This window comes from Macaca nemestrina, chromosome 12, assembly GCF_043159975.1.
Source record: "Macaca nemestrina isolate mMacNem1 chromosome 12, mMacNem.hap1, whole genome shotgun sequence".
In the NCBI taxonomy this organism is placed as follows: Eukaryota; Metazoa; Chordata; class Mammalia; order Primates; family Cercopithecidae; genus Macaca; species Macaca nemestrina.
In genome coordinates this window covers 30442328-30457894 of record NC_092136.1, presented here as the reverse complement: position 1 = coordinate 30457894, position 15567 = coordinate 30442328, and the positions used below count along the sequence as shown (strand labels likewise).

At 39.4% G+C, this 15567-nt stretch overlaps 1 long non-coding RNA gene across 1 annotated transcript; it reads left to right on the top strand.

Moving 5' to 3' along the window:
* The first annotated feature begins 4278 nt into the window (after positions 1-4278).
* LOC105471554 (uncharacterized) lies at positions 4279-13438 on the top strand. Its single transcript, XR_011610692.1, has 4 exons — positions 4279-8387; positions 8531-8594; positions 9403-9763; positions 10374-13438. It is a non-coding gene; the product is annotated as an uncharacterized lncRNA (long non-coding RNA).
* Positions 13439-15567: the final 2129 nt, after the last annotated feature.

The window sequence follows — 15567 nt, the reverse complement described above, 5'->3', positions numbered from 1 at the left end:
AAGAGAAAAATTATTAAGGAGAACGTGTAGGGGGGAATAAGACTAACAAATGGAAAATACTCATGGTATGTTTCATGAAAACTATAGAACATACAATTTTGTGGAAGTATGTAAAAAAATTGAATAGGTACATGCACAGGAGCTCAAGAATAATATGGTCAGTCAGTCGTCTGATTTAATGAGAGACAGAGCTGGCCATTCAAAAAGAAAAATTTAAAGTTTCACTGCGTTCTTCTTTTTTCTTTTTTTTCCTGCAGTAAAGGACACTCCTTACTGGTTAGTGTTGGTTATTAGCATTGGCCTAAAGACCAAACAACACCATTGAGTAACAGGATTTTTAAAGATTCCATATATTTGTCTGGTATTTGCATTTTATTTCACCTTTACAAAGACGTTTTCTTTTTGGTTGTTGTTCTTGTTGTTTTATTATACTTCAAGTTCTGGGATACACGTGCAGAACATGCAGGTTTGTTACATACGTATACATGTGCCATGTTGGTTTGCTGCACCCATCAACCTGTCATCTACATTAGGTATTTCTCCTAATGCTCTCCCTCCCCTAGCCCCCCACCCCCAACAGACCCCAGAGTGTGATGTTCCCCTCCCTGTGTCCATGTGTTGTCATTGTTCAACTCCCACTTATGAGTGAGAACATGAGGTGTTTGGTTTTCTGTTCCTGTGTTAGTTTGCTGAGAATGCTGGTTTCCAGGTTTATCCATGTTCCTGCAAAGGACATGAACTCATCATTTTTTATGACTGCAAAGTATTCCATGGTGTATATGTGACACATTTTCTTTATCTAGTCTATCATTGATGGGCATTTGGGTTGGTTCCAAGTCTACAAAGATGTTTTCAAATACAAGTATTGATTATTTTAAATAATTGTACACAAAGCTGTGATGTTCATGTGTACTCCATTTGGTAGAAGGCAGAAATGCTCACTGATCTTTTGTTATGTACCCCCAGACATGTATGAGATCCCACCAGGAAGCAAGAGAAACTGCTTTTGTTCCCTGCTTCTCCCCCCACTGTCCCCCAGGAGCCATCTGATGTGGACTCATTAAAAGGGAGAATATTTATTAGGCTACAGTGCCAAGGCTGCCATCTGTTAGGATTGCTCTCAGCTTTTCCACATGGTAGGTGTGGTCACATCAGCCTCAAGCCATTCCTACTTGAGAGGCGGCCTTCTTAGGAAGGGCTGAATTAGGCAGATTAAATTATCTGCCTTAGATCTTATTTATTTCTTTTCCTTTTGATTTAATTGTACAAACGTTTCTATTCTTTGTTTTCTTCTTGACAGGAGAATGGTAAACTAAAGAGCTGAGATAAGGGTGTGAACCTATGGGATAGAAGCCCAGGAGGCTGTTTAACCTGTTTCTGTTCTTGGCTTAGGCAGCGGTGTGCCGGTAAATATTTAACAACCAGCTCTTTGGAGAAGAAATGCATGTGGATATATAACCAATTATAAGTCTGTTATAAATTTTACTGATTTACAAGTAGTAAAATATACAACTTAAAAGAATTATAGAACATACAATACTCCTTATTGTATGTTATCACAGAATGCTTAACCTGATTTTATAGAACGCTTTTATTTGCAGCCAAACTGTGGTTGCAGTTGATGAATAAGTAGGTTACTGACCTGAATGTTGGTTGATATTTTCCTTTACACAAAAGAATAAGATAAAAGTTAAAACAACAATGACATAGAAGTTCACTTGTTTGTCAATGAAGAGAGTACTTTCTCTACTGAATAAGAAAATTTTCAAATACTAGAAGAATATTTTCTCAAATTCTGTGCTATTCACAGTGTACCAACTATAAACATGACATTTTAAGTTTAATCTGCATTATTTACATTTTCTCTATTATTTTCTTAAGTCTAGAGACAATCCACAATAAATCAATCCCTGATTTGTAGTATTTGTTGATTTCTGTGGTATAAATGCTCTGATTTAAAGCTTCCAATGTAATGTTACTGAGTGTAGAATTAGGAAGAGATGCATAGCTCTACATTATTTTACTATTTCCACCATTAAAGATACAATAGAGGTAAAAACCTCAAGAACATAGATAATAGTAAATGACTAGGAAGTGGTGAGCTTTGGCTATTTATCATCTTTGCTTTCGGTGTAATTTATTGAATCCTAAGCTTATATAATTTAACTTTTAGTAATAACTGTGTTTAATAATCAGCTTGCAAAATTCTTAAAAAGTTTAACAATCAGCTCTCACGAGCTGGTACAAGCCAGCTTCAGCACACCACTGGCCTTAGGCATTCCACTGGCAGTGGTGCTGGGGGTTGGGGAGACATATGCCAATATGCCATGCTTTTTGAAATATGAAACCCAGGACCCCACTCCTGGAGATAAGTCTAAGGTGAGACATCAGGGTTTGAGGTCGGAGCCCCATTAACAACCTCGCTTTGCCAGGTCTTGTTCTCTGCTCATCTCCTTTGGAACCTCGTGGGATAGAGGGTGGAATGGGGGTTTGAGGTGGGAAAGAGTTCATGTGCTCTAGATCCTGGGGCTCAGCCACTTTTTTCACTACTGCTAACTTGGGGTACTGGCCCAGCCCCCTCGACATCCTGCGGATATCTTGCTATCCTACGGAAGTGGAAATCAACCCAATTTCTCAGTTCCTAACCAGAAATTAGACTCCTAGAGACCACTGAGAAAGCAGAACTGAATGTGAAAGGCTGTGGGGTAGTTAGTTGGAACCATGAGATGTTTTGCTGGGGCTGGCTGCTGACTCATGGGGGAACTTTTCTGTCTCAGTAGCCCACATGCTCAAATGTCGTTGTTTAGTAAAGATTAAGGGCAAAGCGTGATGGCCTCTTGTGTTGGTGTAAAGCTTACTCAACAAATGAAAAAGAATGGTGACCTCCATCATTTTTTGAAATTAGTCCATGAAAACCTCAACTTAGAACACACGAAATAAGGAATGATGTTAATTTTTAAAAGGGCTTTTGCTTTACAAAAAGATTCTCAGTTACTTAGAAAATACCCCTCAGGTAATTTTAAATGGTGCTTGCAAAATCCTCATTTACATATGTATTTGCAGAAATACACCTATTACATTAAACCTATATTCATTGAACAGTACGCAGAGTCCATTGCATTATAACTGTAAAATAGGAAATGTGATCCTAATTGAGGGGACCTGAGGAGGTTGCATACTAGCGTAAGGTTATGTTCAGGACAGTAAACACAAGAACTTTTTTCTTCTCTTTTGCTAGGCTGAGAGTCAACTGTGGGCATCGTGACTGAGCAAGTAATTTTGAAACTATTTGGTAGTCTCTGTAACACCTCCTAGCCAATGAAGACACTAATGAAAATTGAGGCATCTTAGCTTGAGTGAAAGTGTTAAAGCTTTTCTTTCAGGTGCCTGAAAAAACCATCATAAAACATACAGGTGAGGGAAAAGACAGTGGGTTGTCATGGAGCAGGAAAGCCATGAAATCAGATGAAGCAAAAGTACCATGCACTCAGAAAATTATGTTATTATTTATTAGCCCAGAATTCCTTGTGGAAAAATTAAAAGGCTAATGTCCACAGAAAAAAATAAAAATAATTGTTCAGGGATTATTAGGAATCCAGTTGTTTTCCCAAGCAGTTTCCAAATCCTGCAGATACAAACTATAATAGGAGATGATTAGGGCATTACTTGAGCTGGTTTTTTTTTTTTTCTTTCTTTCTTTCTTTTTTTTTTTTTTTAAGAGTAAAGACATTTCCACCTGAAAGCTTCCGTAAGCTCTGTAAATGCATTATTTCAAAGACAGAATGTCTAACTTGATTTCACAGACTCTTCTTGGCCATGGCAAACAGGTTAGAAACAGGCATGTGATTTGTTTTGTTAATTTGCCGCTGCCTCATATCTGTGCTTAGACAATTTACACCTTTGTACTTTAGTGTCTCCAACTTGGAAATGTGTAATCCTCTGTGCAGTAACATTCTCATGTAATACAGGGAACCAGTAAATCTTTTGACCTCTTGTACCATGTCTCCCACTTCTTCCCCTACTCCCTGTATTTGGCATGTCATATGTGGGGTCTGCTGACTTGTGTCTCTGCCTCTGCTCTTACTATTGTCCCATCTCCAGCTGCCATTTACACTTCCCTGTACCATCTGGATCCCTCATTTTATGACCCTGTGCAAAGAGATCCTGTTCCAGGAAGGCTTCCAGGATGATTAGTACCCTTTCACCTTCTGCAGACCAGAATATGGAACAAGCACAGCAATCTTGGAGAGCTTGGAGAAGGTCATAGCTGTAAGTGTCCTGGAGAGGTAAACTGGCTTCAGGAATTGGTGCTAAGCCTGAACTAGTTTTCCGGTGCTCTGTGTGCTATCGCTGGGGCCAAGAAGCAATATTAGATGAAGCAAACGGGGACACAGAATCTTACTTTTAGGAAAGTAGCATGAATTTTGTCCTTTCATACATGATACAATGCTATATTACAATTCCTTGCTGTAGCTCGGAATTGGTGGCTCCTCTACTTTAAGATAAAGCTCAAATTTCTTAGCCCAAGGGACAAAACCGTTCATGATCTGGCCATGACTCTTTATGTCCTTTGCTGTATCCACATCAACCCATCCCTTGTTTGGACTCCCCCAACATGACTGCTACTTGTCTTTTAAGGTTCAGGTCAAGCATAACCTCTTTGTGGCTCTTGGATGGGTTTTGTTTGTATGTTTGTTTGCGAGTGACAGAGTCTCCCTCTGTCGCCCAGATTGGAGTGCAGTGGCATGATCTTGGCTCACTGCAACCTCCGCCTCCCAGGGGGTTCAATCGATTCTCCTGCCTCAGCCTTCTGAGTAGCTGGGACTACAGGCATACGCCACCACGGCCAGCTAATTTTCTGGTATTTTTAGTAGAGATGGGATTTCAACATGTTAGCCAGGCTGGTCTCGAACTCCTGACCTCAGGCAATCTGCCCACCTTAGCCTCCCAAAGTGCTGGGATTACAGGCATGAGCCACCGTGCCCAGATTTGGATGAGTTTTTCTGGATTCTTCCAGGTTGGGTCAAGCAATCCTCTGCATACCTGTAAATGCCTTGCTCACCTTTCCTTGGAGTACTTCCTGCTTTGCTTAATCATGACCTTAATGATCACATTCACCATAGTGTGAGCTTCCTGAGAACAGATCATGTTTCTTCTCAGTATCTCCAGCACCCAGTACAGTGCCCAGCCCATGGTAATTCCTGAACTAGTGTTTGAATGGTATCGGTGGCATTTTTTGGAAATTAAAGTTAATGAGTAAGAAGGACAGGGTAAGAGATTGTCTTGGAGCTCTACTACTAAAAGAAATCAGAATGTTAACACTGTTCAGCAACCCATGGAAGAGAAGAGAGAAAGGCAGTAAAATCTGCCCCCTGCCTGGGATTGCTGAATGCTGGCAATCTGACCACTTATAACTTGGGTATTCCTAGGAATATAAAGCATTGGGAAAAAGAAAAAGGGCAAATGGACACCCAGGAAGAGCGTGTGAACAAAAATTATCATTAAACAAACACTAAGGGAGAGTTGTCTTCAGTAAGAAATAATGCTCTAAGAATGTGTTAGGGTTCAGAACAAATAAATCTAGATGAAGAAGAGATTGTATTAAAAGTAACCTGTTCTGTGAAGCTGAAAAGTTAGGAAGGATGATTCATAGCCCTCCTGGGTAACAAAGTACAGTAGATAAATCAATGGCATAGCAGCAAAGAATCTATAGCTTATTATGTGCTTTTGGCTCAAGGGAAAGAAAGGTATTTCATTCAGTACTGTAGCATGTGTGCCACAAAGCTGTTTGGTTGACAGAATCAAAGAAAGTATCAACATATAGAATTCCTTCCAAGTTGCAATGGTACATATCAGTGACCACTAGCAACCTGAAGCTGTGTCCACCAGCACTGTTATGTTGGTTTCCCCCAAAAGGTGGTGGTAACTTGTGGATATGCTGGTTTGCATAAGGACAGCTGCAACCAGAGTTATATGATATTGTTCCCAGCTCAGCCCCACCCTGTGCCAAGAGGATTACTGATGGAAAAAACCCAAAGGGTAAAGAACTAACTGACTCTTGGTGAGGTTTCTATGAAACTATGGTAAATAAGCATTGAAAAGAGGCACCATTTGGGACCCTGGGCCCTAGAGCAATGAGCTCAGAATCTAGATAGTATTACAAGTTCTCATCACTACCTCTCTGTAGTAGACTAGCAAGCAACTTTCCTGGTTTTCTTGTTTGGTTTCAGGAAAAAAATAAGAATGTTGTCCTTTCCTCTGCAAATATCTCACTCAGCTAGGGTCAGACTCAGTGAAAGGCACTTGCTTCTGCAGAGGCGCATGCTGGAGATCAGAGAAGGGCAGTCAGGACTTCCAAGTGGCTGTGTTTTGAAGACCCTTGAAGTCGGTTTATTTCTCCAAACTAGTCAAGAGTCACTCTCTGGGGTTGGGCATGATGGCTCACACTTGTAATCCCAGTAATTTGGGAGCCAAGGTGGGAGTTCGAGACCAGTCTGGGCAACATAGCGAGACTCTGTCTCTACCAAAAATAAATAAATAAATAATAAGTAAGTCACTCTGCCTGGCCTCTTGTATTCCCTCCTCAAGTATCATTTGACGTACTTCCCACCCCAAACTGCCTCAATACACTGACAGGTCAGTAGGTGGCCAAGAGATCCCAAACTGATGGTTTTATCTTGGAGTGACTCTGGGCTTTACTGTCAGAATCCTCCTAATTTACACCATTGCCATAAAAGTGCTTGTGTTTCTCTATAGTAATGTTGTGCACTAAATAATGCCAAGAGAATCCAACAGGTAACAGTGAGGACGCTCTCTGGCTCCAGTCCTGGTTTTCTGTAAATACCGTTGATTGGCAGATTAACTGTGATTCTCACACTCCCTCTGAAACCTTCTAAGCATGCAAACGTCAAGGAAGCTTAGTCCTCAGATCTGCCCATTATCCTGCATATGGTGGTTAAAAATACAAACCCCATCCTTAAAACTACCGGATAATGGGTCAAGTTACTCAACCTCTCTCTATTTCTTCTTTTCTCATCTAAAATATAGGGGTAATAATTATAACACCTACCTCATATGGTTATTGAAGGATTAAATGAGTTAATACACATCAAGCGCTTAAGTGTTAGGTACTATGATTTTTTAAGCCCCTTTGGCATGCACAAATTCTCAGATTGTCAACTTTGCACTTGCAAAGCGTAGAACATATACCTGAAAGAGACATAGACATGACTGATTGGCTAACCAGCTTCTCATTTCTAAAGAGGAGAAAACGAAAGTCCAGAGAAAAAACAGGTCTTTTCCCAAAGTTAAATGGCTACTAGGGATAGTGTGTGAGCTAGCATGCGGGCTCCCTGCCATCTGAGGCAACTCTTCAGTATTCCGTGGTTATTGGGCAATGAGAAGATCAGATTTCCATAAATAACCATTTCTTAGATTAAATAATCTTACTCAGGCTTTTGGGATGGGCATATAGTGGAGGACTTTATAGCTTAAGAATATACTGCCAATTCTGAGTGTGTGAATTCAGAAAGAAATACAAGGATTTCAGAAGGCAAAATGGTAAGTGGCCAATAGCCAGAGCTCCCACCCTTTGAGGGCCATGGACTTTTGCTTTGGCAGTAGCAGATGGCTGAATAGTGACCAAGGGATGCTGCCTAAGAAGAGCAGGTAGTGGGTTCGCCAGCTGGAGCTGAAAAAATTAAAAGATTGGTGGTTCAGGTGGACGCGGTGGCTCACACCTGTAGTCCCAGCAGTTTTCCAAGGCTGAAGCAGGTGGATTGCTTGAGCCCAGGAGTTCAAGATCGGCTTGGGCAACATGGCAAAACCCTGTCTCTACAAAAAAATAATAATAATAAGATACAAAAAATTAGCCGGGCATGGTGGTGAATGCCTGTAGTCCCCACTACTCGGGAGGCTGAGACGAGAGAGTTGTTTGAATCTGAGAGGTCAAAGCTTCAGTGAGGCTAAATGGCACCACTGCATTCTATCCTGGGCGACAGAGCGAGAACTTGTCTCAAAAAAAAAAAAAAAATTAAAAATTTTAAAAATAATTTAGAATTAAAAAGCACCCTTTAGAATAAGCCAGCCTATAGGCCCAAGTTTTCAGTGGAGCCAGGGTCATGCTATCAACCTTGCTGGTTAGGTAGCCTCCTAGTGCCTGGGACACAGAGGCACCCGCAGGAAGGAGAGTTCTTTCTAAAGCTGCAAAGCACATTATTCCTTTATTTTTGTTGCATCGAGATAGTCTCTTCATTCCCCTGAAGGTTGACCATACCTCTTACTGTTTATCTCTGAGTTCTCAGGCAGTTCTCTGGCAGTTCTCAGGAACTGGCAGATTTTGTCAGTTAGTATTGTTTAGACCTCACCGCACCCCAGCAGGTTGAGAAGTAAGTGGTGTTTTCTTCTAGGATTAGACCTGCTGACATTTTGAAATAGCCTAGGACTGCTGGGAAGAGGTACCCGGGAGTTCCCTCCCTTTGAGGTCAGGACCACTTCCAGTTGACCTGTCTCCCCCTTTCCTTCAAACTAGGATGTTGGCAACAGAAGATGAGGCCTGGTATGAAAATGAACAGCCTGTGAAAGCGTAACAGGATGTGAGTAAATTAAAGAATTGGGTTTTTTCCCTTTGGTTTTTTAGGTAGAGGGGAGCCCACCTACAATAAAATGTTAAATAAAAAGTACCCACATGAATGAAGGCAGGGGCAAGTCCAAAGCCAAGATACCATTTCACTCTAAGTAAATCCACTGAGGGAATCCCCTCCCTTAGAAAGAAAAAAGAAAAAAAGAAAATGAAAGAAAACTGGTTGGGCACGGTGGCTCATGCCCGTATCCCAGCACTTTGGGAGGCCAAGGCAAGCAGATCACTTGAGGTCAGGGTTCGAGACCAGTCTGGCCAACATGGTGAAACCCCGTGTCTACTAAAAATACAAAAAATTAGCTGGGCGTGGTGGCGCATGCCTGTAATCCCAGCTAGGCTGAGGCAGGAGAATCGCTTGAACCTGGAAGGTGGAGGTTGCTGTGAGCTGAGATCACACCACCATACCCCATTCTGGGTGGCGGAGTGAGACTCTGTCTCAAAAAAATAAAAATTAAAAGTTTTTAAAAAAAGAAAACAACTTATTAGAAACTATGACCCTCATCGTCTTTTCTGTGCCTATTCTCCACTGACTTCTGAGGGGGATCTTAGAGTTTCACCCAGGAGAATATGTCCTTGGGTTACATGGTTGCAGAAACAAATGAGTTGGTATTGATAGTCTTTATAGAAAGAGAAATCAAAGTGCTGCAGTTAACACTGGCCAGGACACTTGAATGCAAAGCAAAAGTGACAAAAGGAACTGAGGTTGCAGTACAGGAAGTACACTACTATGTCAGTAATTAAAGGTGTTGGCCTTGATTTTTCAGAGGGAGAGGAATCAGCTTTGAAGATGCCTGTCACAGACACTGGAAAATCCAACCATCTAGGGCATTGTATCTGCTGACTCTGTGCTGAGAGGTAGACCTGGAACCCCAATTCCAGGTCCCTGTGTGTTGAAAAAAGTCAACCAGCATTCTGACCCTGCCCTGATTACTTTGAATTTGGTGGCCTGGAAAACCCCATTGATTTCACTGTCTGATTTCTGAAGTCAGTTGAAAGAGAAACTTAACAGCAAGAACCTAAAAGAAAATATAAAAGTTAGCACCTTCTAAGAATAACTTCTTGGTCTCAAATTGGTGTCTATACCTAGTCAGCGCCATTAAGAGTCATCCCCATGGATGGGGGAAGGTAGGTAGCATTGTCTACCTGGGGCTTTATAACTTTTACTCTTTAAGTTTTGCCTGCTTGCCAGAGATGTTGCTTTGTTTATTGCTGTTGCTTTCAAACAGAGTTGCCTTTTATTTTCCTCTTGCCATGGAAACTGAAATAAATAAAGAGAAGCATGGTTTTTTAATGTTCTCCAGCTTTAGATGCATTATAGTTTTCCAGATCAGTCAATAAGCATTTTTCTGCCCAGTTACCTGTGAGAAGACGTATCTATTGGGAATAAAAAAAAAAGATAAATATAAAAATATATATAAATATAAAAAAATATTTTAAAAAAGAGATAAATATAAAATTAAAAAAAGAGATAAGGTGGAGATGGGAATGTTTGCTAATTAACTACCTGTGAGAAGACGTATCTATTGGGAATAAAGAATGGGGGTGGGGGGAGAGTATTGGAAACGCTGGTCAATAAGGCTGGGCTTCATGTCAATGTAGCCTTAGGCCAGTTTCAAATGTTTGGTGGCATTTTGTTCACAAAAGGATGAAGTGTGTGCATCGTATTTGTGTTTTTTGTGTTTTTACAAAGTTGAGTTAAATCCAGTGCTTTTGTTATTGGCTATTTTTCATGTAGCTTTCTTTAGGGTGGTTGTTTACAAAGACTTCGGCATGGTTTCACAGAGACTCATTCCAGTGGAATCCAGTTAGATGGTCCCAATGCTTTCGTTCCAGCTATGAACGTATGTTTTGATTCACAGTATGCTTGGATGGACCGCGTGGATGCTTCATTCCTATGGAAGACATAATTCGTAACAGAAAACTTGTAACAGCAGCATCTTGCCTACAAAATTATTTAAGAAAAAAAAAAAGACTTTCTGATTAATACCGAAGTCTTTAACTGTCCTTTAGATAGGTAGTGTTTCAAGTAATAAACCCATTGTGATTCTCAACATTGGGTCCATAGTAGTCTTACCTAGGTAGAACATTAACTCCTCCTGTTTGCCCCCATTACTCCCAGAGATTGCGGTATTTTTTTAGTGGGGCTTTGGTGGTGGTGGTGGTGTGTGTGTATGTATGTATGTGTATATGTTATGTATACACATGCACATATGAGGCTTGGGTGTATGTAGCTATGTATGTATACACACACACATATTTTTAAACATAAATTTTTATAATATTCATTTTAAACCAAAGTATGCAAATCTATAATCTGAAGCACCACAGGTGAATTTGAAGCTCACTGTTGGAAACCATGGACTCAAACACAATGTTTTAAGAGTACTTTGTTTTCATGACAAATAATAAACTTAAGGATAGGAAGAGAAGGAGATGCTCACAGATACAAACATGTTTAAAAAAATGCCCGTGTTCATGAAGGGGCTTGCTTGTAACCAACTGCTCTCTTATTTCACAGGCTCTTTTGATTTTACATAAAGTTCAGTGCTATAAAACTCTGTAAAATTTCATTATGTTTTTAAAGTCAGAGGCAGGGAAAAAGTCGCCTCCAGGTATTTAGAAAAATAAAACAGACTGCCATTTCACTGGGCTAAGTTTGAAGCCCCGCAGATGAAAGTGACTTGTATTCATGAGTCCACAAATAAGGAGCTGCTAATGATCAGGATAGTGGTTGAGTGGATCCTGGTAAATACAGCTTCAATTGGAGATGGGCTCAAGCAGTTCAGCATATACAGCAGACACACAAGCTGATGATAACCACTTACTATGTGCTAGGTACTGTTCTGATGCTTTGCTTACATCACCTCCTGACATTTCGACAGCAAGGTAGGTATTGTTATCCCTGCTTTATCAATAAGAATTTCAGTCACAGACCCTTGACCACATTTGCTCAGCTAGTAGACAGGGATTGGAACTCGAATCCATGTGACTTCAAAGCCATGCAGCAACCACTACACCAGTCACATGCTCTGCCCTGTGGATTGGGCCATATTGAAACAATAAAGACCATCGAGCTGATGGATTTCTAACCACTTCAGAGAAATATGTAAAAGACTTACATGCAAAAATATGTTCAGAAGACAAGCTACAGCAAAAGGCCAAGTACCCTTGTAAATGTGGCAGTGATGACTAAAGAGCTTTACTAAAAATATATTAAGCATGTATGGTAGAGAGTGAACTGCTCATAAATCTAGGTGGGTTATTTACTTTTCTTTTTCTGTATGTTTGAGATATTTCATTGCTGATTATTTTTGGGCAACAGGACATGGAAGAAAATGGATAAGCTCTTCTGCATTATGAGTTATTCAGGTAGTTTTGCATAAACCGAAGGGCAGATAATTGCTGATATGACCTCAACAGAGAGGTAAGGTGGAGAAAGGAATGTTTGCTAATTAACTACAAAGGAAAGAGAAAGGTGAGAAATAATTAAGTTACCTGGTTCTCTGTGTTCTGCCCTTACTTGCTCCTCCAAAACATTCTCCCCAGCATGTCTCTTCCAGCTTAATAACTGGAAGCAATTAGTCAACAACATTACACTCTAGTGGAAAAGAGATCCTGTTAGTTTTCTAGATGATGCCTGTTGTGGATGTATTGTTTTCAAAAATTATATTGGTGCTCATGAGCTGGAATCGTTGCACTTTACACTCAAAATTATGAGACCATTCGTCCCCAGTGGTAGCTCAGTTTTTGGAGTGAACCTCAAAAGCAATCCTTGGCTAACGGAAGATTCTTCCTGATTCTAGCAGTGTTTGTTCAAAGTGGGGCATATCTGGCCAGGTATAGTGGCTCATGCCTGTAATCTCAGCACCTGGGGAGGCTGAAGCAGGCAGATCACCTGAGGTTAGGAGTTCAAGACCAGCCTGGCCAACATGGTGAAACCCCGTCTCTAGTAAAAATACAAAAAAATTAGCCAGGCATGGTGGCACACGCCTGTAATCACAGCTACTTGGGAGGCTGAGGCATGAGAATTGCTTGAACCCAGAAGGTGGAGGTTGCAGTGGACCGAGATTGCACCACTGCACTCCAGCCTGGGCAACAGAGCAAGACTCCATCTCAAAACAAACAAACAAACAAACAACAACAAAAAAAAAAGAAAAAAAAAAGATGACAACAAAGTAGGGCATATCTTATTATCTTATTTACACTCACTTCCAGAGTTCACTGTAACACAGAAGGTTGTCCTTTGATTTTGACTTTTGATTCATGGAAATGTATGCATGAAATTTAATTTCCTAATCTTACGTTTCAGAACAGCTGACTCATCTCAGGCAATGTTTGCTGTGTGCGCATTATATTAGGAAGCAGTGGTTGTTTGTCTCATCATGTATTGGACTGTGAGGCATTAATGTATATGTCTTGTTCGTGGGAGCTGTTGATTTTACGAAAGCTACTTATGTAAATAAGCAGTAACAGAAGGCGCTCAGCCAAGCTTTAATGAGACATCTCAGCTCTCCCTCTGCTAAGTCAAAAAATCTACTTTGAGACTTTAATCTCCAGTAAAAGTGACAATGGAAAGAGCAATTTAAGAAACACTCCTTGCACATGTTCGCAATGTTAATTTTTAAGACATCAAAGCCATATATACAATATAATTCTACTTTTGTTTTTTTAAAGTGCATAAATGCAGTTAATTAAATAAGACTGCAAGAATATACAAACCAGAATGCTCACAGTTGTTAACTTGCTCTTGGTGTATTTCAGATGATCTTAATTTCATTTAATTTTTTTACCTTTCTGTGTTTTCAGACTTCTTTGTATTAAGCCTATATAGCTGTTTAACAGGAGAAAAATATAACAAATGTTTAAAGGACATGAAAAAAGAAAAAGAAATGAGTATACTCCTTCATGCTACAAACAGACCATTTCTAGTACTGGAAATGTCTCCAGCTTTATTCCTCATTTTGCAAATGTAAATCACAGTACTGCCTATGATCATAGCCATTGAAGTGGTCAGGAAGAATCTTGTCAGTTCTCCAGCTTTTGCAGTGGAGTAAGTTGGATAGATTTCCTCCTCAAAGGACGTTTGGATGAGTGGGAGCTTCATTAGGAAAGAAGAGAAGCCTATAGGCAAGTGTAGAACACCTACGTCCCATCACCGTACTGTAAGACACATGAGGTCCGGACGAAGTGTGATACAGCCTGGTGTCTTGCACACAACAGATGCTCAGTAGTGTGTAATGAGAGCCATGACCCAGCTCTTTCAGGACACCGTCAAGCAGACATTTGTGGGATTGTCGAAAGTCATTCAAAGAAGAGATGTCAGTAGTCACCTGGTTCAGCAGGCTCACTGGCTCCCCATCAGAATTTCCTGGGGAATCTTTTAAAATGCACATGTCTGGGTCCCACTCTCAAAATGCTGGGTTCAGGGTTCAAAGCTCTGCAAGTGATTCACATAGACTGGTTTGTTGGTGGTCTACTTTGGGAAAACTCCTTTTACAAATGAACTGAATCAATTGAATAGTTTCTTTTTCCTTTTTACATTATGCTGGGTATGCTAAGCGAGTGTTCGGCCTTTTCAAGTGTCTCTTTTCAGAAATGCCATGTTTATTCCATTGCCTTTGCTCAAAACTCTGCTGGGACTCCCCTACTTTTCTTAACAGTGTTCAGAAATAGAATTCTTTTAACTGTCTTCAAAAATAGGGTGACAGCACGCTTTTGAGAGGAGAAAGAATGCTCAAATAATTTGTTATATATTTTTGAAATATTTATCAAATGAGAAAGGTTTTGTTTTATTGGTGGAATGACAGGAACTATAGTATTAAAATATTTTCAACAATAATTTCTAATAAACCAAATTATATATCCTTGTACATTAATGTAAAAAAATTTAAACATCTATATATTGGCTCTATGACCAATAAAAATAATATAAATTATTATTCTTGTTTTGTAATCACTTTCTTAGTTATTTTTTTCTTTAAAAATATTTTACTACTTCTAAAATGTATTATGTGTAATTGTGATACATAAGTAACAAAACAAACCTACAGAAATGTTATTTTTGGTGTCCGAATTTTATACAATACAAAAAGTAGTAGTACTTTATTAATGTGATATCTTGACTGATGATAAAATTTTTCTCGCTTGCATTTCTGCGAATTCATTTATTAGGTCATACCTTTAGCAACTTTTTTATGCTTTAATTTTTTTTAGTATATTTTTTAAAAAGCAGTTTTAGGTTCACAAAAAAATTGAGTGGAAGGTACAGAGATTTCCCATATCTCCCGTGCTCCTACACATGGCATTGTCTCTGCCATTAGCACCATCTCCCACTAGAATGGTGGATTTGTTGCAACTGATCAAAATAGTTTATATGTCATTATCCCCAAAGTCCGTAGTTTGCATTAGGATTCACCCTTGGTGTTATACATTCTATGGATTTGGACAAATGTATAATAACATGTATACACTATGACATGTATCTACTCATACAGAGTAATTTCACTGTCCTAAAAATCATTTTCTCTTCACCTATTCATTCTGAGCCATTTTTAACTCTAGTAGTGTGTCACTAATATTTTTCTGAAGGTTCTATTTTTTAGTATGTTTTAATGTTTTGTGGTTTTTTAAAAATAAAGTTACTGAGATCTTCAAAGTTATAATCTATAACTAATAAATTTAAAATTATTGATATATCAATTGACTCTTCTTTGTAGCAAAAAGCATGTTTTTCAATTGAGAAAATATCCAGTTTTACAGATGCTGAGGTAACTGGTAAGATCAGGGCAATTTATGCTGGATGGAGAATATTCTCAATTCTGTATTTAGTATTGATAAAACTAAATATTTCACAGATACTGTTCCACTTAGAGTAACTTTTTTGACAATTTTAAAAATGTTTTTGGGTACATAGTAGGTATATAGTATAT